The sequence below is a fragment of the Salmo salar genome, chromosome ssa22 (assembly GCF_905237065.1).
Source record: "Salmo salar chromosome ssa22, Ssal_v3.1, whole genome shotgun sequence".
NCBI classification, from domain to species: Eukaryota; Metazoa; Chordata; class Actinopteri; order Salmoniformes; family Salmonidae; genus Salmo; species Salmo salar.
The window spans coordinates 30,930,258-30,956,186 of NC_059463.1; the positions used below are offsets into that span (position 1 = coordinate 30,930,258).

Genomic DNA, 25,929 nt, shown 5'->3' on the forward strand with positions numbered 1-25,929 from the left:
TGTGGACTATAGGGATATGTGTGATGCTGTTTACCAAGCAGTGGCGGGGTGACCGCTTTTTTATGTTTGTATCACAGATTGACCCTTTCGTCTTAGTCATTATCTGTCTGATGAATCGAATGAAAATGTAGCCTATACCACATACAGATCTGTATTTTCAATTCAAAGAAGAATTCATCGATACTGTCATGGCTGACAGATATACAGAATGTCTGCTATATATAATCACAATTGTTTAATCTGCCACTCCACCAGTTATCCACAGTCAAGTTAGGAGAGTAGCTGCATAAGGTCTGCACTGCATTGACAACTGATTTAATTAATAGTGAAACCCACATAGATTAGCCTACATTTGAGAGCTTTGAGGTCATGGAGATATGGCCTTTCCTTTGTTGTCAATTATAATTCATATTATTCCAGTGGATGTATGAAGATGGGTGACGTCGCATACAAAACCAGTGATAGCCCCTCCCTGACTGTGTGAATGTGGTTTTTGGCAGAAGAGGGTTAGAGGTCACAACACATAATTTGGTGATCTTGAGAGTCCATATCCCGTGCGCGCAGGGTTACCACCTGGGAGCCACCTCGCGTTCTCCCTCGTCTCCACTCCCGTGTCAGAACTTGTGCGTGGACTGTAAATAGAAATCTATCGATGCAGCTAAGCAGTCTCCGAGCAGCTGCTGTTATGAGTTTTGCTTGTTCGGTTGAACAAAATCAAGACGATTCACCTGAGCTTCTCCACATTTACATGCTCAGCGCATCCTAATCAACAGCTCTCGAAAACAGAATGCAAAAAGCTACTAGGATAACATAATCTGTCTTCTAACTATTCTTATTGTATTAATACTAGCCTAATATCACAATGCATTTGTAATATGCTATTATTAGGATATGCATGATAACAGTTAGACCTAATCTAAACTTTTGAGAAAGACTACGACCCGTTTCTTATTGCGCCGATTTAAATTAATCAATAGCATCTGTATTGATTGTCAGGGTGGTCGTTCACAACGTGCAGGCTTGATAGCCCACAGACACACCTATTCGGAGTCGCTATCATCCACAGGCGGTCGGTCTGTTGCCTTCTGTTGTGGCTGTCAATATGACAGTTCAGTTCACATGATAGCCTATGGACTCGTGTGACCGTTTTAAAAATTTAAAACTATGCATGGTGAAGGAATAATGAGTTGACTCGTTAAAATATCATGCACCCGTGATCAGATATGTTTCATTCCTCGACTCATCCTTTCTACCAGGCTTATTGATAACACTTGTCTAATTTGTTATCAAATAAGATCTGTTGCACATCTGAGTTATGAGGTGTGGACGCGCGGTTAGTAATCTGAAGGGACTCAAGTGAGTATAATGTTCAATTAGTACCAGAGGTGTGTAAAAAGGTGGGTAGACTTTTTAACCACGGGATAAAATCTCAAGGAATCCGCGCGCTCCTCCGAGTGTTTTTCAGCACCAAGGACAGTTACTCATGCGCGCCGCAGCTGCGAGGCGCGAAAACTTCATTCACTCTCATCCCTTGTCCTTCCTTCCTCAGTATCTACGAATTGTGTAATCGGCACAAAAACACGATATTTATTGAAAGTATCACCAAGGATATGAAGTGCCTGACCTAATCTGTGTAACCTGTCGGATTTGGAATCGTTCAGAAGAGAGATTCATTGGACAGGTAAGAGCTTTTGGTTTTTGTGTAGCCTACATTTGTTCCCAGCAACAGCAGCATGCACATTGTATGCACGATTACGACCATGCTTTCTTTGTAAGTCTATAGCATGGAACAAAGCTTTGTTATAGATATAAAAGAGAGACTCCCATTCTGTTCCTTCTTTCTTTTGACACATCTCTCATAATTTGTAGAATTGTTGTTACAGAATTTGATTGACAAGTGGGGGGAAAAAATGTGTGTGAATGCCATGACTATAGAATAGGGTTACTTGCTTGCCATAGTAAACAAATTAGATCATGCCACCATTCTAATCATCTTTACATTTGTATATCTTCCAGCAAATTTAGTAGACACAAATCTTTTTTTTCAGAAGAGTCTCCTCAACATCATATATTTTACTGTATTTTCCATTATTCAACCTGTATGTTATTGTCATATATTGAGACTTTCAAAATCAAGTTTCCGTTTTCAATAGATCATAGAGTTGGTCAAATGATGTTTCCTTTATTGAGTCGCCTACAATATCCACACACCTTCCTTTAGTTTGCACATCTAAATGGATTCTGACTCCAGTGGTGAGTTGTGCATGTTCAGAGAGTCCAGGTTACACCTTGCATTAACATGTGGTTAATCGTGTGGTAAATGTGGTGTGCAGCTGTCTGAAAATGTTGGCACTATCAGAATGTGGACACAATCCGGACACAGGATGCATGTTAGCACCAGGTATGAACAGGGCTTTAGTGCATAACATAATATGTCCAAGAGGTGGACAAACCCTTGAATCACAAGTGAACCTATTCACTCCACATCATAGATTCCCAGGTCATATACCATACAGTATAGTAGACTTGTAATCCGTGTAGCTACTGGATTTTTCAGAGCTGTGGGAACAAGTAAAAGGGGCAGAAGCCTTATCAGAGTGGCATTGCATGTTGGTGTTTTTCTTGGAGCAAATGGTCTTGTAAAGCAATGAATGGTGTGCCCATGGCAGCACTCAGACCCAGCCACCAGAGAGGCTTAAGAGGAACATGCTCTTCTCTTTTCATCTGGAACTCTGTGCACAATCAGGAACGAGGTGGAGGAGGAGAATGAGGCGAGCCACTCGGTGCACCCATCTCTTTAGTCTTAATGGAATCCACCTCACCTGTATCAGCCCGGTGCAGTGTGGGTAGTGGCCCCCGGGGAGCGCTTCACAGCGTTGCACGACGGCATGGGGATGAAACCCTGCCAATCCCCCTGGGTGTGTCGGGGGCTGGGAGTCGATGTAGCACTGTGTATCAGAGTGTCTCAGAGCGTGGAGGAGCAGTGTTATTGCTGAGCACCAAGCATGTTAAAATCCTTGTTATCTGCCAAGAACACAAGCGTCCCCACCACTGGGCCGCCAGGCCATGGAGGCACCTAGATTGCTACTCATTAGTGTGTGGAGAAGGAGCTCACCTGTAGACCAGGATTAACCTGCAGGTCCATGGACCACTGGCTCCCAGGTGCCCAAACAAGCCTGTTCTCCTCTGACTCCTCCACCTCAACACATACTCACAAAGCCCTAACAGATTTTTTTTTAAAGAATGTATAAAATATGTGTGCTTTCTGGAGAATGTCCATAAGATTTGCCTATCGTTTTCAAAGGTGATTTTAGACTAAAGCGCCATAGACCGCAGGTCAGATGTCAGTGACCATATTGAAATACTGTAAGTATGTGGATGTGGAAAATCTCTCACAAAGGACATACAGGTATTATAATGATAAGGACACTTTTTCTGTAGCCACAGCAATTGAAGGAGGCCTACAGTATGTCACCACCATTCACCAGATGCATTGAGCATAGTCTAATGCAGGCTGATGTTTGGCAACTCAAACCTTCAGTTCCCTCCACAGATTTTCTATGGGATTAAGGTCTGGAGACTGGCTAGGCCACTCCAGGACCTTAATGTGCTTCTTCTTGAGCAACTCCTTTGTTGCCTTGGCCGTGTGTTTTGGTTCAATGCGTTGCTGGAATACCCATCCATGACCCATTTTCAATGCCCTGGCTGAGGGAAGGAGGTTCTCACCCAATATTTGACGGTACATGGCCCCGTCCATCGTCCCTTTGATGTGGTGAAGTTGTCCTGTCCCCTTAGCAGAAAAACACCCCCAAAGCATAATGTTTCCACCTCCATGTTTGACGGTGGAGATGGTGTTCTTCGGGTCATAGGCAGCATTCCTCCTCCAAACACGGCGAGTTGAGTTGATGCCAAAGAGCTCCATTTTGGTCTCATCTGACCACAACACTTTCACCCAGTTGTCCTCTGAATCATTCAGATGTTCATTGGCAAACTTCAGACGGGCATGTATATGTGCTTTCTTGAGCAGGGGGACCTTGCGGACGTTGCAGGATTTCAGTCCTTCACGGCGTAGTGTGTTACCAATTGTTTTCTTGGTGACTATGGTCCCAGCTGCCTTGAGATCATTGACAAGATCCTCCCGTGTAGTTCTGGGCTGATTCCTCACCGTTCTCATGATCATTGCAACTCCACGAGGTGAGATCGCATGGAGCCACAGGCCGAGGGAGATTGACAGTTCTTTTGTGTTTCTTCCATTTGCGACACCTTCTCACCAAGCTGCTTGGCGATGGTCTTGTAGCCCATTCCAGCCTTGTGTAGGTCTACAATCTTGTCCCTGACATCCTTGGAGAGCTCTTTGGTCTTGGCCATGGTGGATAGTTTGGAATCTGATTGATTGATTGCTTCTGTGGACAGGTGTCTTTTATACAGGTAACAAGCTGAGATTAGGAGCACTCCCTTTAAGAGTGTGCTCCTAATCTCAGCTCGTTACCTTCATAAAAGACACCTGGGAGCCAGAAATCTTTCTGATTGAGAGGGGGTCAAATACTTATTTCCCTCATTAAAATGCAAATCAATTTATAACATTTTTGACATGCGTTTTTCAGGATTTTTTTGTTGTTATTCTGTCTCCCACTGTTCAAATAAACCTACCATTAAAATGATAGACTGATCATTTCTTTGTCGGTGGGCAAACGTACAAAATCAGCAGGGGTTCAAATACTTTTTTCCCTCACTGTATGCTACTTATTTTTATTTTTTAACATGCACAGAAATAAACCACATCCATGTTCTCCTTTTGGTAGATATTTTCATTATTAAACATTCAATGAACTACACGGAGGGAAAAGTACACTGTGCATTCAGCACCACGGACAGAACACCACGGACACAAGAAAGAGGGAGAGGTCAACATTCCATTTAAACTTCTCAATCAGTGTGAGGAATGAAGTCTCTGATGGACATTGACTAGAGCAGTGAAGTCAGGTATAGTTTCTGATGTCGCTATGCTCAGGATTGCTGAGAGGTGAGAGTCAGTAAGAGATGATCTGTGCCTTGACTTGTTATATTTCATCACTGAAAATGTCTGTTCACATACATAGGTTGACCCAAACAGTACAAACATCTTCTGAGCATAACTCCTAATCTTTGGAAAGTTTTGTTCATCGAAAGATGCATAGAACCTTGTCAGTGACATTGTTTTGAATAGTTCTCCAATCACTGCATCAGACTGAAGATCGATAAGCTCAAGTTGCAGGTCAGTGGGAGCGTTATCCACATCAAAGGTGAAAGGAGAGGAAACCAACAGTATGTCATTTTCCAACACTTTGAAATCCTCAAAACGACGAGAACTCACCGTTCAAAGTACGCGGCAGCTTCTCCCACTGGTCATCTGATAGGGAACAGAGTAGTAGTGTCGGAAGGTGGGTGAGATTGTTGGTTTTTACTTGGTGGGTCAGGAGGAGTAATTTTCCCTTGAAGGCTTTGACAAGACTGTACATCTGATGTGCAAAAAGGCCCTTCCCTTGTAGTTTGGAATTCAGTTCATTCATGAAGGCCATGATGTCCACAGTGAAGGCAAAATCAGCCAACCATTCTTTATCTTGCAGCTGAGGGAAATCCACGTATTTTCCTTTCATTTGCAAAAACTCAGTAATCCCCGACTTCAGGTCCCACGCCCTTTGAAGCACCTTCCCCAAACTCAGCCATCTCACGTTTATGTGATAGGGGAGATCTGCATGACCCGACTCGGTCTCTTCCAACAGTGAGATAAACTGCCTGTGGTTTAAAGATTTTGCTCTTATGAAGTTTACCACTTTAGTGACTGTATCCACAACATGGCTCATTTTCAGAACACATTTACAGAGCACCTCCTGATGAATAATGCAACTCAGGAAAATTATTTTCTGATTTGGGTTCAGCTCATCTACTTGATCTTGTATCCTTTTCAAAAAGCCAATGTTTTTTCCTGTCAAGTTTGGGCACCCATCTGTGGTCACACTGGATAACTTTTCAAAACTCAGTCCCAGCTTTGCCACACACTTATTAACCTCCTCCAATAAATATTGTGGTTGTGCTCTTCATTGACTGCACTGAAGCAAGCTCCTCTGTAATTTCAAAGTCTGGGGTTATGCCTCGTAAGAATATCAATAACTGCGCCGTGTCACGTGCATCACTGCTCTCATCCAGGGCCAAGGAGAAATCCTTTACCTTGTCTTTCAACTGTTGTTCCAATATTTTCTGCGATGTCCTCAACACGCCATGTCACTGTTCGTCTTTACAGGGAAACATTTTCAAACAGCTCTTTCTTGTCAGGGCAAAGTATTGCTGTAGAGTCAATTAAACATTCTTTAATGAATTTGCCCTCAGCGAATGGCTTGCTATGTTTAGCAATTTTGTGGGACAGTACATATCACATTTTATTGGTCACATACACGTGATTAGCAGATGCTATCGCGGGTGTAGCAAAATGCTTGTGCTTCTAGCTCCGAAAGTGCAGTAATATCTAAGAAATTACACAATATATACCCAATACACACAAATCTAAGTAGGAATGAATTAAGACTATATACATATGTATGAGCGATGTCAGAGCGGAACGGACTAAGATAGAGTATTATAGTATAGACAACAGTACATACAGTTGAAGTTGGAAGTTTACATACACTTAGGTTGGAGTCATTAAAACTCATTTTCAACCACTCCACACGTTTTTTGTTAACAAACTATAGTTTTGGCAAGTCGGTTAGGACATTTACTTGCATGACACAAGTAATTTTTCCAACAATTGTTTACAGACAGATTATTTCACTTATAATTCACTGTATCACAATTCCAGTGGGTCAGAAGTTTACATACACTAAGTTGACTGTGCTTGGAAAATTCCAGAAAATGATGTCATGGCTTTAGAAACTTCTGATAGGCTAATTGACATCATTTGAGCCAATTGGAGGTGTACCTGTGGATGTATTTCAAAGCATACCTTCAAACTCAGTGCCTTTTTGCTTGACATGGGAAAATCAAAAGAAATCAGCCAAGACCTCAGAAAAAAATTGTAGACCTCCACAAGTCTGGTTCATCCTTGGGAGCAATTTCCAAATGCCTGAAGGTACCACATTCATCTGTACAAACAATAGTGCGCAAGTATAAACACCATGGGGCCACGCAGCTGTCATACCGGTCAGGAAGGAGACACGTTCTGTCGCCTAGAGATAAACGTACTTTGGTGCGAAAAGTGCAAATCAATCACAGAACAACAGCAAAGGACCTTGTGAAGATGCTGGAGGAAACAGGTACAAAAGTATCTATATCCACAGTACAACGAGTCCTATATCGACATAACCTGAAAGGCCACTCAGCAAGGAAGAAGCCACTGCTCCAAAGCCGCCATAAAAAAGCCAGACTACGGTTTGCAACTGCACATGGGGACAAAGATCATACTTTTTGGAGAAATGTCCCCTGGTCTGATGAAACAAAAATAGAACTGTTTGGCCATAATGACCATCGTCCTGTTTGGAGGAAAAAGGGGGAGGCTTGCAAGCCGAAGAACACCATCCCAACTATGAAGCACAGGGGGGGCAGCATCATATTGTGGAGGTGTTTTGCTGCAGGAGGGACTGGTGCACTTCACAAAATGGATGGCATCATGAGGATGGAAAATTATGTGGATATATTGAAGCAACATCTCAAGACATCAGTCAGGAAGTTAAAGCTTGGTCGCAAATGGGTCTTCCAAATGGACAATGACCCCCAAGCATATTTCCAAAGTTATGGCAAAATGGCTTAAGGACAACAAATTCACGGTATTGGAATGGCCATCACAAAGCCCTGACCTCAATCTTATCGAAAATTTGTGGGAAGAACTGAAAAAGCGTGTGCGAGCAAGGAGGCCTACAAACCTGACTCAGTTACACCAGCTCTGTCAGGAGGAATGGGCCAACATTCACCCAACTTATTGTGGGAATCTCGTTTGACCCAAGTAAAACTATTTAAAGGCAATGCTACCAAATACTAATTGAGTGTATGTAAACTTCTGACCCACTGGGAATGTGATGAAAGAAATAAAAGCTGAAATAAATCATTCTCTCTACCTTTATTCTGACATTTCACATTCTTAAAATAAAGTGTTGATCCTACCTGACCTAAGACAGGGAATTTTACTAGGATTAAATGTCAGGAATTGTGAAAAACGGAGTTTAAATGTATTTGGCTAAGGTGTATGTAAACTTCCGACTTCAACTGTACATGCCCTTAAGGGTTTTAGGGGCCAAGCCAAATTTCTTAGCCTCCTGAGGTTGAACAGGCACTGTTGCGCCTTCTCCACACTGTCTGTGTGGGTGGACCATTTCAGTTTCTCAGTGATGTGTACGCCGAAGAACTTGAACCTTTCCACCTTCTCCACTGCGGTCCCGTCGATGTGGATAGGAGGGTGCTCCCTCTGCTGTTTCCTAAAGTCCACGATCGTTCTCCTTTCTTTTGTTGATGTTGAGTAAGAGGTTGTTTTCCAGGCATCACACTCCCAGAGCCCTCACCTCCTCCCTGTAGGCTGTCTCATCATCGTTGGTAATCAAGCCTACTACTGTTGTATCATCTGCAATCTTGATGATTGAGTTGGAGGCGTGCTTGGCCACTCAGTCATGGGTGAACAGGGAATACAGGAGGGGGCTGAGCACACACCCTTGTCGGGCCCCAGTGTTGAGGATCAGCTAAGTGGAGGTGATGTTTCCTACCTTCACCACCTGGGGGCGGCCCGTGATAAAGTCCATTACCCAGTTGCACAGAGCGGGGTTCAGACCCAGGGTCTCAAGCTTAATGATGAGCTTGGAGGGTACTATGTTGTTAGTCAATAAACAGCATTCTTACATAGGTATTCTTCTTGTCCAGATGGAATAGGGCAGTGTGCAGAGTGATGGCAATTGCATCGTCTGTCGATCTATTGGGGGCGGTAAGCAAATGGAAGTGGGTCTAGGGTGGCAGGTAAGGTATGATCCTTGACTAGTCTCTCAAAGCACTTCTTGATGACAGACGTGAGTGCTACGGGCGATAGTCATTTAGTTACCTTTGCCTTCTTGGGTACAGGAACAATGGTGGCCATCTTGAAGCATATGTGGACAGCAGACTGAGATAGGGAGAGATTGAATATGCCCGTAAACACACCAGCCAGCTGGTCTGCGCATGCTCTGAGGATGCGGCTTGGGATGCCGTCTGGGCCGGCAGCCTTGCGAGGGTTAACACATTTAAATGTTTTACTCACGTCAGCCACGGAGAAGGAGAGCCCACAGTCCTTGGTAGCGGGCCGCGTCAGTGGGACTGTGTTATCCTCAAAGCGTGCAAATAATTTTTTTAGCCTGTCCGGAAGCAAGACGTCGGTCTCGGTGACGTGGCTGCTTTTCCTTTTGTAGTCCATGATTGTCTGTAGTCCCTGACAGCAATGCTCTTTTTGCACACAAAGCACACAGCTTTCCCTTTTCCTTTTCTTTGAAATCTTCAAAAAACTCATTGTTGCGCAATTTTAGATAGCTACTATTTGTAATTGTGATGTGTGTGTGTCAGCCTGTCAGTCACTGTCTGTCCACGTGCAGTTGTTATTTATACGTGCCTTCAAAATAAATGTCCCACAATCATTACACAAAGGCGAGTATTCATTGGGCTTTTAATTTGAATAACAAATACATTTTTCAAAACTTTACTATTGCAAATTATTTATGTGATCTGAGCATGATTCCTTGGGCCGTATTGAATCAGGTCGTGGGCCTTTGCCCAGGCCTGGTCTAATGTATGGCTGTACTATATGAAAATCATTTATGGAATCCAATCACCTTCAATATGAATGCACAAGCGTTCCTTTGCAGGTAGATCTGCCCTGTTTCATCCTATGAGCTGCTATAGAGAGGGAAACCAAAGTAACTAATTAAACCCAAATGTCTGATAAGATATCTCGGTGCCACCCAGATCTCTTATCAGTTTTATTAGTTGGCCGTCATCTGTGATTAAGCTGCAGGATGATGAATGGCTGCGGTCCTATCAAACAGGACAGCTTAATTACTTACACCTCCTTATGGCCTCTTTCTGATCTCTTTTTAATTCACACACATATGCACACACACAGACACACACACACGTGCACACACACAATCTTGAGTCCATGTTTGATGTATGAGCTTTCATATTGTTTGACAAATTAGTTTGGAATTCTCTGAACTCCTACTAAACTAAATCTTTAGTTGATAAAAAATCACTTGCTGATTAAATAAGTGCCTGAACATCTCCTGCGACATTGTTTCCAGTGTGAGTTATGCTTCCAGGCACTTTTGCTCTTCCATAATAATGTGGCTAGGGTAGCATACAGCAGATGGTGTGTGTGTCCCTGGACAAGATTAATAGAGAGGCCCGGGGGACAGTCAAGACCCCCGAGGTAGCTATGTAGGACCAGGGACAATGTGTGTTTGTCTGTTCAGCCATGCATCTGTCTCATTGAAAGTAATATTGGTTTATATTGTGAGAATCTGTAAATGTTCTCTGCTGTGCAGACATCATTTGTGTTGGGGATGTGTGTATCTGTGTTTGTACAGGTGTGTGTGTGTGTGTGTGTGTGTATTTGTGCACATGTGAGAGATGTGTGTTTGAGAATGTTATATATTGAGACAGAATGAAAGCATGTCTCAGGTCTCAGTTCAGGATCAGGGAAGCCCACACTCTTGTTTCTCTCTTGTCACTAATGGTGTGTATGATGAATAATGGAAAGACCCACAGAAAACCTCATGCAGCCCCTGAAACACAAACACCATGCATCCATCACCCTGCCTGGGACAATCACAGCTCTGCCTGTAATGAGCTTACGAACACACAAAGAACATAGACAGTCAAGAAATCTTACATTAAGAAGTACACAGTGAGGTGGAATCAGGCCCATGGGAAGGGGTGGAGCTATGGAACTGTCCTAGGGTATTCCCTCCCTCACACAGGTGCAGAGAGCGTGCCAGGGATGGAGTTACTGTAAGGGGGAGCTGAGCAGAGACACACATGACCAAATCCAAACCCATTCTCTGTTAAATAGGTGAGCTGACTGGACCTCTCAGCCTACTTTCAGATCAATGATGAGGAAATGAACTGTGGTGGTGAGAGAGTGAGTGAGGATTTGATTGATATCTCCCTAATTGCTGTATGTCCCCACTAGTTGCCATTCAGTGCCAGCCTCAGTTTGCCTGTGTCACATCCTGACCAGTATAAGGGGTTATTTGTTATTTGTTATTGTAGTTTGGTCAGGACGTGGCAGGGGGTGTTTGTTTAGAGTGTTTTGGGGTTTGTTGGGCTATGTTCTTTGTTAGTCTATTTCTATGTTAGTTCTAGTATGTCGATTTCTATGTGGTGTTTGTTGGGTTGACCTTCAATTGGAAGCAGCTGCTCCTCGTTGCTTCTAATTGAAGGTCCTATTTAAGAGGGGTGTTTTTCTATGGGATTTTGTGGGTAGTTGTTTCTTGTTTAGCTGTGTGCCTGACAAGACTGTTATCGTCGTTGTTTTGTATACGTGTGTTTTGTTTCGGTTTTCCTTCTTTCTGCCTATTAAAAAGAAGACGAGTATACACATTCCCGCTGCGTTTTGGTTTAATCCTTACGACAACCGTGACAGAACTACCCACCACAAATGGACCAAGCAGCGGAGGAAGGAGCAGCAGCAGAGCTCTGTGGAGTCATGGACATGGGAAGAGATTCTGGACGGGGCAGGACCTTGGCACCAGGCTGGGGATTACCGACGCCCTAAGGAGGAGCTGGAGGCAGCCAAGATGGAGCGGCGCTATTATGAGGCATTATACGCACCGAGAGGCAAGTGCGAGAGGCAGCCCCAAAAATGTTTTGGGGGTGGGGGGGGGGCACACGGGTAGTTTGGCTGGGCTAAGGGTGAGCCCTAAGCCAACTCCCCGTGCTTATTATGGGGAGTGTTTGGAGTGGAGAGCGCCGGTGTATGCGGAAGTGCGCACGATCTTGCCCATGTGCACGCTCAGTCCGGTGCGAGCGATCCCAGCCCCTCGCAAGTGCCGTGCTAGAGTGGGTATCCAGCCTGGGAGGAGGATGCCTGCGCAGCACATCTGGCCACCAGTGCGCCTCCTAGGCCCAGGCTACCCTACTCCTGCTCTACGCACGGCAGCCATCAGGCCTCTGCACAGCCCAGTTCGCCCTGTGCCAGCACTCCGCTCGTACAGGGCTACTATTACCATCCAGCCAGGACGGGTTGTGCAGGAGGTGCGCTCCAGACCTCCAGTGACTACTCATGGCCGGTGTATCCAGTTCCTGCTCCTCGTACTAGCCCTGAGGTGCGGGTCTCTAGTCTGGCACCTCCAAAGCCAGCACCACGCACCAGGCCTCCAGTGCGTCAGCCCAGTCCAGCTCATCCTGCTCCTGCTCCTCGCACTAGCCCTGTGGTGCGTGTCCCTAGTCTGGTGCTTCCTAAGCCAGCCCCACGCATCAGGCCTTCAGTGCGCAGTCCCCGTCCAGAGCTTCCGGCGACAGTGCCTCGTCCAGAGGGTCCGGCGACAGTGCCTCGTCCAGAGGGTCCGGCGACAGTGCCTCGTCCAGAGGGTCCGGCGACAGTGCCTCGTCCAGAGGGTCCGGCGACAGTGCCTCGTCCAGAGGGTCCGGCGACAGTGCCTCGTCCAGAGGGTCCGGCGACAGTGCCTCGTCCAGAGGGTCCGGCGACAGTGCCTCGTCCAGAGGGTCCGGCGACAGAGCCCCGTAGAGAGACGGCCCACAGTCCGGAGCTCCCAGAGTCGCCCTTCAGCCCGAGGTCTCCAGCGACTCGCATCAGCCCGAGGTCTTCAGCGATGCGCCAGAGACTTCAGGAGGGGTAAAATGTAATAAGTATTTAGCGGTGGTGGACAGGTTAGGTTGGGGAGTAAGGCCGGAGCCTGAGCCACCTCCGTAGTAGGAGGTTGGGGAGGGGGGGGTGTAGTACAAGTACACGGTGGCCACCCTCCCTTCCCTCCCTTTAGTTAGGATTATTTTTTGTTTGTTTTGGGGTTTATTTTTTTGTGTTTATTTTTTGTGTGAGGTGCATCCGGGGTCTGCACCTTGGGGGGGTACTGTCACGTCCTGACCAGTATAAGGGGTTATTTGTTATTGTAGTTTGGTCAGGACGTGGCAGGGGGTGTTTGTTTAGTGTTTTGGGGTTTGTTGGGCTATGTTCTTTGTTAACCTATTTCTATGTTAGTTCTAGTATGTCTATTTCTATGTGGTGTTTGTTGGATTGACCTTCAATTGGAAGCAGCTGCTCCTCGTTGCTTCTAATTGAAGGTCCTATTTAAGAGGGGTGTTTTTCTATGGGATTTTGTGGGTAGTTGTTTCTTGTTTAGCTGTGTGCCTGACAAGACTGTTATCGTCGTTGTTTTGTATACGTGTGTTTCGTTTCGGTTTTCCTTCGTTCTGCCTATTAAAAAGATGAGTATACACATTCCCGCTGTGTTTTGGTTTCATCCTTACGAAAACCGTGACAGCCTGGGTTGCTATCGTTTAAACTTCAATTAACGTCTTTCCCCTAATTGGTTTGGTATCAGTGACCATTTTGGAAAGGTCAGCACTCTTCATTTTCCGACATGGGTTTGTCTTTTTGCCTCAGTGATCTCAGCGGTTATCATTGATACAGTAAATCTCCCAGGCCTGGATTCATGGAACTAGTTTTTCCGCTGAAGTGAAGTGTTACTTAATGACAAAAATAAATGAATACCTCTCCTGAGAAACATTTGTTTGTTATACAACTTTTCAGCACTGACCTTTTCGGGACAAGTTGAACATCTACAAGTCCACAGTCTGCCAAAGAGAGAGGAAGTGGCCTTCAATCTAAAACAGATCTAAAACCTGTAGTGAGTTCTGAATAGGTGATATCTCCTTTAGACTGTTAGTAACTGAGGAGAGAGAGATAGTAGGGATTCGTTTGGGCTTCAACTGAGAGAGCTATTTATCAGGCTGCCACTGCTGTCCCTGCACTACCATGGACAGATTAGGGGGATGGAAGTTGTGATTTCTCCACTCATTGTGCTCAGATAATCTACTACCAGACTAGGCTTGGCACAGCATGGCGCACATTTGGAATGGTGTGGAGTGGACCTGCTAGTGTCTTCTGAGCGTGTGTAATGAGAATTTAGAGACATAAAGCATGTTTCTTACTTTATAACTGGGGGATATTTCTCTACATCTAGGTTAAATCCATCAGTCAAATCTAGTTATGCTTGGGAATGGGAAAGTAATATTGCTCAGCTTTTTAAAAATATTTTGCGAAAGAATGAACCCCCTCACAGATGCTGATGGCATTTTGTCATGAATGGGTTTGCCACAGGTTGTGCTCTGATTGCAGGTTGTGACTCAACTCCCCAGCCTTCCTACCCTCTACCTTGTGAGGCTCGCCGTCTCATTTCCACTTCTATGCCCTCCTTCCTTCTCCTCCTACTCCTCCTCACCTCTTCCATCCTTGCCGGCTTTCCTCAGTCCCCCAAACGTTCTATTCCTTTACACCGCCTGGTTTTAAAAGTATAAAGGCTGGTAGGCTCCACACACTTGAATTAAAAGGGCCATCTGGTGAAGCGGAAAGCAGAAAAGATATGGAAGAGAGTGGAGATTTCGGCATGGTAGATTAGAGGATGAAATGAGGCTGGGAGCTCTTTGAAGTTAACAGTTAACCCAATTAAAAAACTTTTATTTAATTATTTTTACCTTTATTTAACTTGGCAAGTCAGTTAAGAACAAATTCCTATATTCAATGACGGCCTAAGAACAGTGGGTTAATTGCCTTGTTCAGGGGCAGAACGACAGATGTTTACCTTGTCAGCTCAGGGACCACGATCTTGCAACCTTTCGGTTACAATTCCAATGCTCTAACCACTGGAAATAATTGTAAGCCTGTTTACCCTGTGCTACAGGGTATTGTATACATGGTTTGTTGTGGCTCCTATAAGTGCTGTACATAAAACCACATTATGTAAAATTATTTTGTTGTTCTTCCTTATGGCTAGTTTGGCTGTTAAAATGCACGTCTGCACATTAGGTAAACCACAGGTCAAATAATCAAATTGTCTTGAGGCCCCTTACATACCTCCACCTTGTAAAAAAACAATAATATCCGACAACAGCTGACCACTGTGCTGAGGCTAGGAAACACTGTCACCACCGATAAATCCACAACAATCGAGAATTTCAAGAAACATTTTTCTACGGCTGGCCATGCTTTCCTCCTGGTTACCCTACCCCGGCAAACAGCTCTGCACCCCACGCAGCAACTTGCCCAAGTCCCCCCCTCGTTTCTCCTTCACCCACATCCAGATGGCTGATGTCTTGAAAGAGCTTTGAAATCTGGACCCCTACAAATCAGTTGGTTCACCGACTACTTCTCAGATAGAGTTCAGTGTGTCAAATCGGAGGGCCTGTTGTCCGGACCTCTGGCAGTCTCTACAGGGTTCAATTCTCGGGCCGACTCTCTTCTCTGTATATCAATGATGTCGCTCTTGCTGCTGGTGATTCTCTGATCCACCTCTATGCAAACGACACCATTCTGTATACTTCTGGCCAGTCTTTGGACACTGTGTTAACAAACCTCCAGATGAGCTTCAATGCCATACAACACTCCTTCCATGGTCTCCAACTGCTCTTAAATGCTAGTAAAACTAAATTCATGCTTTTCAACCGATCGCTACCCGCCCACCCGACAAGCATCACTACTCTGGACGGTTTTGAGTTACAATATGTGGACAACTACAAATACCTAGGTGTCTGGTTAGACTGTAAACTTTCCTTCCAGACTCACATTAAGCATCTCCAATCCAAAATTAAGTCTACAAACAGCTTCTTATTTCACAACAAAGCCTCCTTCACTCATGTTGCCAAACATACCCTCGTAAAACTGACTATCCTACCGATCCTTGACTTCGGCGATGTCATTTACAAAATAGCCTCCAACACTCTACTCAGCATATTAGATGTAGTCTATCACAGTGCCATCCACTTTGTTACCAAAGCCCCATATACTACCCACCACTGCGACCTGTATGCTCTCGTTGGCTGGCCCTTGCTTCATATTCGTCGCCAAACCATCTGGCTCCAGGTCGTCCATAAGTCTTTGATAGGTAAAGCCCCACCTTATCTTAGCTCACTGGTCACCATAGCAACACCCACCCATAGCACGCGCTCCATCAGGTATATTTCACTGGTCATCCCGAAAGCCAACTCCCCCTTTGGCCGCCTTTCCTTCCAGTTCGCTGCTGCCAATGACTGGAACGAATTGCAAAAATCACTGAAGCTGGAGTCTTATCTCCCTCACGAACTTTTAGCATCAGCTGTCAGAGCAGCTTACCTGATCACTGCACGTGTACACAGCCCATCTGTAAATAGCCCACCCAACTACCTCATCCCCATATTGTTATTTATTTTTTGCTCTTTGCACCCCAGTATCTCTACTTGCACATCATCATCTGCACATCTATCACTCCAGTGTTAATGCTAAATTGTAATTATTTCACCACTATTGCCTATTTATTGCCTTACCTCCCTAATCTTACTACATTTGCACACACTGTAGACTAAATCTATTGTGTTATTGACTGTACATTTGTTTATCCCATGTGTAACTCTTTGTTGTTGTTTTTGTTGCACTGCTTTGCTTTATCTTGGCCAGGTCGCAGTTGTAAAGGAGAACTTGTTCTCAGCTGGCCTCCCTGTTTAAATATATATAGATATTTATTTTAAACAATGCTCCAATGTAATGCTGCATACTGTCTATGCTCCTGTTGTTTTACCAAGGCAATTAATTCCCAAGCAAATACTAGGTCCTTTTTACATTTATGAGTAGTTTCATATTTTGGCTTAGAATATTAAGTATAAAACATTTATTTAACAATATTGTTCAAATGCCCTCCTCAAATATACACTGTATCGGGATGTTCTGTATGGATTTTTGAAGAGGGAACTTTGGGAAGAAAATATATCAGTTTAAGTGGGAAATATCAGGACTGTACAGATGTGCTTTAGAAGTCCTCTTCTAAGCAGGGGATATGTGAAAGAACAGGAGTGTCAGAAAGAGAAAGAAGGATGAGAAGAAGCAAGCTGACTTTTCTTTTTTCTTTTATTTAACCTTTATTTAACAAGGCAAGTTAGTTGAGAACAAATACTATTTTACAATGACGGCATACCCCAGCCAAACCCTAACCCGGACGACGCTGGGCCAATTGTGCGCCGCCCTATGGGACTCCCAATCACAGCCGGTTGTGATACAGCCTGGAATCAAACCAGGGTCTGTAGAGATGCCTCCAGCACTGAGATGCAGTGCCTTAGACCGCTGCGCCACTCGGGAGAGAGAGAGAGAGGGAGAGAGTGAGTGTGTTCCACTGTGTCCTGCTTGGGAGATAGCGGCCTCTTCTGGGAGATGAATTGGATGAGAAGAGAGACAGTTTAGGAACACTTTTGTCCCCCTCCTCTCTTACGGGTGTGTACTTTAGGGTTTTAACATGCTGGCTAAGTGTCATTCCCATATCTCACACCAGAAGTTGACATTAATTATGAGAATTTGTGTACACTGTCGTTTCGACATTTTTTCATTTAGGGCTACAATTGGTAATTCTCCATTCTCTGTCTCACTGTACTTAACACCCTCCTGGAAAAACACTGGGTGATTATGTTTGGGGAATTGTTGTCTCCTGTTGCTACTGTATATTGTCAGGCAGTGGTTGTGCAGAGAGGTACGGTACATTTTTGTTTAGCTGACTCTCCGGGGCTAAGGCAAAGGCGTGACATCCCCACTCTCATTTGGCGTTGGAGAAAAAAGACCTGTCAGCCCACAAAACACTGCAGCAGAGGGGTGCAGTAAGAGTCAATGCAATGTTTCCCTTCTAGCTTCATACATCCACAAAAACAAACAGGCATTTGCCTCTAAAGTATCTGCAGTGCAGAAAGAACATTGAGGGTTAGGGTGTTTTTGTGAATTGAATATATAATGGTGATTTATCTGTGAATTATATATAGATTAGAGTACCTGGCAAATGGCAATACCTTGTGAAATAGAGCCCTACAGATGTAGGATCTTAATTTGATCCATTTTACATTACATTTTAGTCATTTAGCAGACGCTCTTATCCAGAGCGACTTACAAATTGGTGCATTCACCTATAATATCCAGTGGAACAACCACTTTACAATAGTGCATCTAAATCTTTTAAGGGGGGGGTTAGAAGGATTACTTTATCCTATCCCAGGTATTCCTTGAAGAGGTGGGGTTTCAGGTGTCTCCGGAAGGTGGTGATTGACTCCGCTGTCCTGGCGTCGTGAGGGAGCTTGTTCCACCATTGGGGTGCCAGAGCAGCGAACAGTTTTGACTGGGCTGAGCGGGAACTGTGCTTCCTCAGAGGTAGGGAGGCGAGCAGGCCAGAGGTGGATGAACGGAGTGCCCTTGTTTGGGTGTAGGGCCTGATCAGAGCCTGAAGGTACGGAGGTGCCGTTCCCCTCACAGCTCCGTAGGCAAGCACCATGGTCTTGTAGCGGATGCGAGCTTCGACTGGAAGCCAGTGGAGAGAGCGTAGGAGCGGGGTGACGTGAGAGAACTTGGGAAGGTTGAACACCAGACGGGCTGCGGCGTTCTGGATGAGTTGTAGGGGTTTAATGGCACAGGCAGGGAGCCCAGCCAACAGCGAGTTGCAATAATCCAGACGGGAGATGACAAGTGCCTGGATTAGGACCTGCGCCGCTTCCTGTGTGAGGCAGGGTCGTACTCTGCGAATGTTGTAGAGCATGAACCTACAGGATCGGGTCATCGCCTTGATGTTGGTGGAGAACGACAGGGTGTTGTCCAGTTTGTTAGATGAGGAAAATAATCCTGCAAAAACAAGAAATCAGAATTATTACGTGGATTATAATTAATGGACATTTTTGTAGTGGTTGATACATCTTTCGTAAGGGAAAATCAAGTCTGAAATTTCAAAGTGGAAATTATAAACTTCAGAACCCTTTGCAGTTAGAAGATGGAGCCAGTTTACAGCAGGCTTCCTTCCCAGTGCTCCCACAAGACCTTACTCCATGGTCAGATTGACCCACTTGTCCTCTCCTCGCCCATCTTCCATCTCCACCCCACCCTTCATGTCTCCTGACAAGTTTCCATAGCAACAAAGGGTAGAGAGAGGGGCCCTAATGAGTGGGAGAATGTGTGTTGGTGAGATGAGCACCTTTATCTCTTAGTAGACATGCACACGCATGCACACAAACACACCAACCATAGGAATGCATGCAGAAGTACACACACACACACACACACACACACACACACACACACACACACACATATGAATGCATTCACAGATACACACACACACACACACACACACACACACACACACACACACACACACACACACACACACACACACACACACACACACACACAGGCGAGCAGGGAAGATCTACAGCAATGATTGAAACACTGCGCTTTTAGACTTTTTCATTTCAGAGAATGGTACTTCATTTAGGTAGTAAATATCCTGTGCCATACAGAGCCGTATACATCATGAGATGGCCGATGACCATAGTGAGGGATAACATGAAAGAGTGCTTCAATCCAATATCTATCTCCCAGACCCTCAAAACAAAGAACGGGAAGCACTTGTTTGTTGAAGATTCCACATACTCTTCAAGAGAAAATTGAGAAATCCACAACAAATCAGTACAAAGCCTAACTGACTTTTTTATGACAAATTTTCATAATCTCTAGTCGATATGATTAATTATGGCTGGAGATCTCTCAGTGAGCTGGTTTGACTGGCAGACATAGCTAGCGGCAGTGGCTAATGCAGATGATACTGGCATAATATCCTGCTCCGATAAACTGCTCCCTCCCTCCCCTTCCTCTGTAGTGTGGCTAATTAAGCCCTGGAGAGGACAGAGGAGAAGAGTGACATGATACTAGGAACCACAGACCTTTGAACATTTATTTTGACAGGGAGTCATGCTGAGACCAAGGTATCTTTTACAGATGAGCCCTGTGTACACATCTATATACACTATACATCAATATTCACATCAATACATGAAAAGCAAAACACAATCAATAGAAATGTCTGAATAGCCTTAGAGGCACCAACTCTTCCAATTTTAGAGAGCTTTGGAGATTATTCCACAAGTAAGGTTAAAAAGCCTAAAAGCAGATGTACCTAACTCAGCGGAGATAGAAGGGATCTCCAGAGTTAGCCCATAGACCGGGTCTGGTAGCTCATAGGTTAACATTGAAGTAAGGCATGGCAGACGTTTATGCAAGAGGGCTTTATGAACAAAAATAGTGCAATGCATCAATCTACGAGACTTCAAAGAGGGATGTGTACTGTCTGATACAGAAAGCAATGATGTGTACTGAACCTGTCCATCCATCTCTACTGGGTCCTGGTCCTCACTCTGCTCCACAGCCAGGACCCTGATGCTCTACAGGGGCTACCTCCCAAATGCCACCCTATTATCTAGTGGACTACTTTTGACCAGGGTCCATAGGGATCCTATGCCATTTGGGATGCAATCTGTTTCTGGTTCCTTACTGACCAGAAGTGAGGGTCAGTGGATATTAGGATATGGTTCAACATGATAAACCAGTTCACATTTGAGTGGAATTGGGGAAACGTGTTAGTAATTATTTAGTAGTGATATACTGTATATTGACATGACAAATTATATTCCGTTCCAGTTTACATGAGGGCTTCACTTTGTTGTTTTATGCTGTGAAAGTGTGCAATGCTTGGTTAAGTTTATTTGTATGCAGTCCTGGTTTTCATTGATTTCAGTTGGACAAAAATGAAATAAACGGAAAAAAAGCTGTGAATGAGTAAACACAATGTTTATTTCAAAAAATATATATTTTACCTTTATTTAACTAGGCAAGTCAGTTAAGAACAAATTCTTATTTTCAATGACGGCCTAGGAACAGTGGGTTAACTGCCTTGTTCAGGGGCAGAACAACAGATTTGTACCTTGTCAGCTCGGGGATTTGATCTTGCAACCTTTCGGTTACTAGCCCAACACTCTAACTACTAGGCTACGCTACCGCCTAATGTCATTGTGGTGTTGTAAATCCACCACTACAGTAGTTTTCCAATGTCAACGTAGATGATGATATTTATGCAAAATTGTCTACAGAAAGTATGAATAAGTTTATGGAGTAGAATGAAACAGTGTTTAGATTCAGTCCATCAGGGGAGAATAAGTCTTTAGCTACTGCTACAGGGAGATTTCAACAGGTCTTTGTGAGTGTGTGTACGGCACTGTATTTGTTTGTTTGTTTGCTAAATCGTTTTTTTACAGTGTTCTCCAATGGATACCTTTTTATACAGTTTGTGTGTGCATGTGTCTGCGTGCATGTAGACTTATCTCCCTGCAATGAGAGACATGAGGCTAGACATGAAACTAGATGTAGAGAGGGGAAAGAGAGAGAGGAAGAGTAGAAAGGGAGAGACCGAGAGTTTCACACCAGAACAGTCACATGGCACCTTAGGCACGGAGGAAGACAAACACACACTATTCCAAAGGAAGCGATTCACCATGGGGGAGTGATTTGGTAGGTCACTAGGGAGCTGCTTAGGAACTCAGACATGAGAAAGCACTCTGGAGGATCCAGCCAGCGCCCTCAGTACACAATGTTCTCACTCACATCACACACCCTATATCTGTGTTCTACACCTGTGCAAAGAAACAAGATCAACATCTCGCCCCATATACAGTACTATATATATAAAACCAACGATTTCTGTGACATCCTACAGCGGTATGTTTGGTGGTGTTTCCTATTTTGTTCAGCCAGACAGCTACAGTAAAAGTCTAATCACATCCTGGCTATGTAACATATGATTATGTCACATTATACTGTAATATGACTTGACAGACCCCTAGTCATTTTTTGGAATATGTTATTGAGTACTGCATATGTGGAATGGGAAAAGGGCCTTATGAATATTGTAACATGACACAAGAGAATATAAATAGTGAATCTATGCACTAGTCCAGCCATACTCAACAGGTGGACCGCGGTCCGGATCCAGAACGGGGTCAATATGGACAGTGGGTCCCGACTTAAATAAATACATTTTTTTTAAAGAAATGAATCAGGCTTTTAACTTACTTCTGTTGAGTTATAGTATAAGGCACAAGATGTCATTTTGAAATTTGGTAGTGTATGGGCAGTTTTCCTCATGTTGTTCACTGACAGACCTTAGAGAGCTATTTGCAGTTTTTTTATCGCCTTGTTACTATTGTCACAAGTAAGTGGTACGTTTTCACAAGTCTTAGTACAAAACTCCAAACTGGTAACACTTGTAACACAGCCAGTCTTTCATTCAAAATCTTTCATTGTGCATTCATTTGGATTGTAAACATCTCTCACGGCACAACCATTGATTCAAAATATAAATGTATTGTGAAATGTGATGACAACATGGGTTTAATCACCAAACATAACATAATGATATCTTTTCACTTTAGTTGTTTTCACTACCAGTCAATCAAATAGCAAACAATGCAAGATACCTGTTTCAAATCACCCTTAGAATTGTTGAAAGTCATATGCTACAGTACTGTAAATAACACCGTTTTCACATTGGGCAATACACTTACATTACCTGACAAAATTGACAGAATCTATAATTTTCATAATATCTATCCAGTGTGTAATCAAAGGTGTGATCAATGAAGACATCCTCTACAATTATTCATGCAAAAAAAAAAAAAAAATAGGATATAATTGCAACATACTGTGGGTGTACTGTCTGTAATCAAATGTAAGAAATTGAATACAATTGAATAAATGACGAAGAAACATAACGTTTAGCACACATTCACTTGCTTCAAGCCTGTCTTGTGTCACATCTGCTCCTGCTACGTCCTCTAGTGTTCATCCGGTCACTTCTTGACCTGCAGTTGCTACCCCTGTACACTCTCTGTCTCTGTCTCACTCTCTGTGTGCTGGAGTCAGAGCAGATCCCTACCAGCTGCAATTCGTTCCATAATCAAGACCTCAACAAATACTCAGTCCTTCCACTCTGCCAGATTGTAATCTCTGCTCAGTCGGTTCATGATTCTAGCCATTTATGATAATTCAAGATCCTGTTACTCTGCTGTGCCTGTTTCCCTGCCTGACACCATTTATCCTCTCATTGCTGTTACCGCTCTGTCTCTGGCTCCTGTCTCCTGTTCCACATCTCACCACCCAACTACCTTGCTCTGGATTTCACTCACCACCACTACCTTGGATTCCCCTCAGGACCTGTTTACCCTGTTCTACTCAGCTAACTCCAACCTTAGTCTCCACATCTGGTTTTTCTGCAATTCATCCGAGCTTCCCCAGATTTGCACTCCATATCTCCCTGTGTAACAATAAATATTTTGGCTCATTCATCCCTGTTTCCTCATCTGAGTCTGCTCTTGGATTCCTCTGTGTCACTCCGCTTAGTCTTGAGCATTTGGCCATAAATTCTCATCCACATCAGTGAATGTCCTCATTGGTCATGCACCTTAAGAAAAACCTTTTGGCATGGCGAATCCAAGCTTGACATTGGTCTGCATTGATTTCATCAGATGCCTCATCCGTGGCCAGAAAGAGGGTGGCTCGCTCATGGGGATGGTGATCGTACGCCTTCCACCTACATACTGAAGAAAAATCCTCAATAGGATTGAGGAAAGGAGAGTATGGGGGCAGGTATATGGTCACAAATCAGAGATGGGCCCGAAACCATGCCTGAACCACCTCTGCGTAGTGGAACCTGAGATTGACCCACATAATGACATAGGTGACCCCTTCACCTTGACAGGCCTACTAAATTTAATTGAGAAACACAATGGGGTGTGCAGCATTGTAGGATCTAAGTAATGGCCTACGTCCTGTCACACCATCTTCAGAGATAGCTGCGCACATGGAGATGTTTCCCCCACATTATCCAGGCACTTGGAATGTCTCCCGAAGAGGTTTCGCCCATGGCACCGAGTTTTGGCCAGGTTGAAGCCCGCTTCATCACCAAAGATATACTTGTGATGGTTCACAGCATCAAGCACCATCACCCTCTAAAAAAAAAAAAATGTTTTTTATTTTTACTGTATAGTTCCAATATGATATTGTGAATCAAATAGTAACACTAATACAGTATATAATGCTGTACCTGAACATACTAGGCCCGCAGTTGTTTCACCTGGTCGTTTCTCCCAAAAGGGACCAGGTAAATGTATTTCATATCTGGTGCATCTTCAAAAGGTGGGAGATTGTTAGTAGGCTGATGGATGCCACATTGGCAAAGGTGTCATCGTTCTCAATGTCCTGCTTCATTTCGGACAGCCGCCAGTCCTAGCCCTTACCATTTCCACCACTGCCCACTCCTTTTGTCAATTCTGAGGGTAGAACAGAGTATACGGTCTCTAGATCATACTGTAAGAATAGTGTACAAGGTTTTGTGAATTTACATGCATTACAATGTCATTTATTGTAAATGTAATGATAAAGCATAGTGCATATCCTGCGAAATGTTCTCATGATCGAATTGACAGTTAATCTTTTCAGATTGGGTTGAACTAATCTGTCAACCTCTGCCATGGTAAGGCCTCTGTTTCCCACATGGTCAATGACGATGGCCCGGACATCATTAGACACAACCGTTCTCTGCCATCTGCCTCCCTCTCTTTGATGTCCACCTCTTTGACGGGGCCCATGCCCACTTTTTGACATCTTTGATGGAGCTAATGCCAACCTCTCTGACGGGTCCCTTGTCCACGAGCTCTTTGATTTCTTCTTCTCCCTTGCTGTCTATTCTGCTCCATGTTGAAAGAAATTGCAAGTGTTCACACAACCCCCTTTTATATGGTGACCAATTGTGGTTACCATTATGCGAAATCAATTAGCAATAACGAGCAGTCATTATGCATGGTTATCATATATCGTACATTAGATGTTTATACTTTACAAACACACATTTTATTTCTGTAGTTCTCAAAATCCATACAGTGAGGGGGGAAAAGTATTTGACCCCCTGCTGATTTTGTACGTTTGCCCACTGACAAAGAAATGATCAGTCTATAATTTTAATGGTAGGTTTATTTGAACAGTGAGAGACAGAATAACAACAAAACAATTCAGAAAAACGCATGTCAAAAATCTTATAAAATGATTTGCATTTTAATGAGGGAAATAAGTATTTGACCCCTCTGCAAAACAGGATTTAGTACTTGGTGGCAAAACCCTTGTTGGTAATCACAGAGGTCAGACGTTTCTTGTAGTTGGCCACCAGGTTTGCACACATCTCAGGAGGGATTTTGTCCCACTCCTCTTTGCAGATCTTCTCCAAATCATTAAGGTTTCGAGGCTGACGTTTGGCAACTCGAACCTTCAGCTCCCTCCACAGATTTTCTATGGGATTAAGGTCTGGAGACTGGCTAGGCCACTCCAGGACCTTAATGTGCTTCTTCTTGAGCCACTCCATTGTTGCCTTGGCCATGTGTTTTGGGTCATTGTCATGCTGGAATACCCATCCAAGACCCATTTTCAATGCCCTGGCTGAGGGAAGGAGGTTCTCACCCAATATTTGACGGGGCGTCCATCGTCCCTTTGATGCGGTGAAGTTGTCCTGTCCCCTTAGCAGAAAAACACCCCCAAAGCACAATGTTTCCACCTCCATGTTTGACGGTGGGGATGGTGTTCTTGGGGTCATAGGCAGCATTCCTCCTCCTCCAAACTCGGCGAGTTGAGTTGATGCCAAAGAGCTCCATTTTGGTCTCATCTGACCACAACACTTTCACCCAGTTGTCCTCTGAATCATTCAGATGTTCATTGGCAAACTTCAGACGGGCATGTATATGTGCTTTCTTGAGCAGGGGGACCTTGCGGACGCTGCAGGATTTCAGTCCTTCACAGCGTAGTGTGTTGCCAATTGTTTTCTTGGTGACTATGGTCCC

At 44.2% G+C, this 25,929-nt stretch overlaps 1 protein-coding gene across 1 annotated transcript in view; it reads left to right on the forward strand.

The window, feature by feature from the left end:
- The first annotated feature begins 539 nt into the window (after positions 1-539).
- The window catches only part of LOC106583186 (metabotropic glutamate receptor 2), a 97,455-nt gene continuing 72,065 nt past the window's right edge, over positions 540-25,929 (forward strand). The window contains exon 1 of the mRNA XM_014167087.2: positions 540-1,681. The gene's annotated coding sequence lies outside the window, so the exon portion shown is untranslated. The remainder of the gene's footprint in view (positions 1,682-25,929) is intronic.